Genomic DNA, 2,772 nt, shown 5'->3' on the forward strand with positions numbered 1-2,772 from the left:
AAAATACAGTAGGACGATTTCATATACACAGAGAACATGAAACCATGGGTGTTACCATACACAATATAACACGAGTGATCAGTTAAAATGAGCTATTACAAGCAGGAGAGGGAGAGGGGGAAGAAAAGCTTTTGTAATGAGAATCAAGATGGGCCATTTCCAGCAGTTGACAAGAACATGTGAGCAACAGTGTGGGGGGGGGAATAAACATGGGGAAATAGTTTTACTTTGTGTAATGACACATCCACTCCCAGTCTTTATTCAAGCCTAATTTAATGGTGTCCAGTTGGCAAATTAATTCCAATTCAGCAGTCTCTCGTAGAAGTCTATTTTTGAAGTCTTTTTTGTTGCAATATTGCGACTTTTAGGTCTGTAATCGAGTGGCCAGAGAGATTGAAGTGTTCTCCGGCTGGTTTTTGAATGTTATCATTCTTGACATCAGATTTGTGTCCATTTATTCTCTTACGTAGAGACTGTCAGGTTTGGCCAATGTACATGGCAGAGGGGCATTGCTGGCACATGATGGCATATGTCACACTGGTAGATGTGCAGGTGAATGAGCCCTCTGATAGTGTGGCTGATGTGATTAGCCCCTGTGATTGTGTCCCATGAATCGATATGTCCACATATGAATCTGACTGCCTGTGAGATTATCTTCCATTCTAATCGTACAGAGTTGTTCTTTTATCTTTATTTTGTTCTTCTAATAAAGCTCTTTTTTTAAAAGAATCTGATTTTAGGACCCTAAAAACCCAAGGCTGGTCTCTGCTCATCTAGGTTATTCTCAGGCCTCCCCAGGAAGGGGGGTGTAAGGGCTTGGGGGGATATTTTGGGGGAATAGGAACTCCAAGTGGTCCTTTCCCTGAATCTTTGTTAAATCACTTGGTGGTGGCAATGTACCCTCCAAGGGTAAAGAATTTGTGCCTTGGGGAAGTTTTACCCTAAGATGGTAGAAATAAGCTTAGGGGGTCTTTCATGCGGGTCCCCACATCTGTACCCTAGAGTTCAAAGTGGGGTGGGAACCCTGACACATGGAGACAGCACGGAACTGTAAACCGTGGCTCAGTAACCCCATACAGATCATCTCCATTTTTTTTCACAATAGTGATGAGATTTTTAATGGGGGTTTTCAACTCATTTTCACTGGAGGCTGATAGCCTGAGGTTTTCACAGCTGCCTGGGTGATTTAGGCAAAGTTGTTATCTAGGATTCTCTGCCTGTTTTTGTGAAAGCCACATATTTACTGACTGCTTTGCTCAAGGCTTCCTTGACCTCTCTGTTTCTCAGGCTGTAGACGAGTGGGTTAACCAGGGGAGTCAGGACTGTGTAGGAAAGAGAGAGCACTTTGTTTAGGTCTCTCAGTGTCTCATGTTTCGGTAGCATGTAGACAATCATTAGGGTTCCATAGAAAATTGTCACCACAATGAGGTGAGAGGAGCAGGTAGTAAATGCCTTCTGCCTCCCTGTGGTGGAAGGGATTCTCAGGATGGTCGCAATGATACACACATAGGACGTCAGGGTTAGTAGAAACGCAGGTAGAGTGAATATACAGGATAGTATGAAATTCAACAATATGATCAGGTGTGAGTCCCCGCAGGAGAGTTTTATCAATGGGATGAGATCACAGTAGAAATGGTCAATGTCATTCGGGCCACAGAATATTAACTGTGACATGAATAATACAAAGATGTCAGTAACCAAACAACCATTTAACCATGACCCAGCAGCCAACTGGAGGCAAAACCTGGTATTCATAAGAGTTGAATAGTGCAGGGGTTTACATATCGCTAAATACCGATCATAAGACATCGCTGCTAGGAGACAGCATTCTGTAGCCGCCAGAGCACAAAAGAAATACAGTTGTGTGATGCAGCCACTGAATGAGATGGTTTTGTCCCCAGTCAGGAGACTGGCCAGCATCCGGGGCAGGATGGTCGAGGTGTAGCAGGTCTCCAGGCAGGACAAGTTCCCCAGGAAGAAGTACATGGGGCTGTGAAGGTGCTGATCAGTCACAACTAGTGCAGTGATGAGCATGTTCCCGACCATAGTTGCCATGTAGATCACTAAGAACATGAGGAAGAGAAGAATTTTCAGTTCAGGGAGATCCCCGAATCCCAGGAGGATAAATTCTGTGACAGCCGTTTGGTTTCTCTGGTTTCTGTCTGCCATGGGTTGAGTCTAGGAATAATAAAGCAAACTGTGCAATTGAATTGGAAGAACATAGAGCTGAAAGCTAATCAAATGTTAATTAATTCCATAAATATTCAGAAACTCCCCTCCCTCTCCTGGTTACCAGCTGAAGTTTTAAGACTAAGTGTTGACTTTAGTCAAAGTGCAAGGAGTCACAGTTCAAGAACAGATCTTTTGTATCCACCTAGACAACCCTATGGCGTATCAGAGCAATGACTAATATAACAGACTATTTCTCTTTGGTAGCCGAGTACTGATATGCAGATCAGACTCTTTATCTACTGTCCTATCCTATCTAGTGACATACTGAAGCTGAACAATGATGTTTAAATGCAGTATTTCACTTCTGGCAACTGCCAGAATCATGCTACGACTTAGGAGTCAGAAATCAATAAATACATCAACTAAAATGTTGAACTGATATATCCGCTGCAGTCTATTTTCCTTAGGCATTGATCTTCTGTTAGAATAAATGCAGATTATTCTAAAAATGTTTCCTGGTATATTCCGCATTTCAGTGCCCTGTAGGAGAAGAAATAACTTCTCCGCTCTCCTCACAGGACATGGATCTCAGCCTCTACC

General features: G+C 43.0%; 1 pseudogene; it reads right to left on the minus strand.

The window, feature by feature from the left end:
* Positions 1 to 1,203: 1,203 nt before the first annotated feature.
* LOC142068929 (olfactory receptor 10A7-like) lies at positions 1,204 to 2,222 on the minus strand (annotated as a pseudogene).
* Positions 2,223 to 2,772: the final 550 nt, after the last annotated feature.

Source organism: Caretta caretta, chromosome 14, assembly GCF_965140235.1.
Source record: "Caretta caretta isolate rCarCar2 chromosome 14, rCarCar1.hap1, whole genome shotgun sequence".
Taxonomy (NCBI): domain Eukaryota; kingdom Metazoa; phylum Chordata; order Testudines; family Cheloniidae; genus Caretta; species Caretta caretta.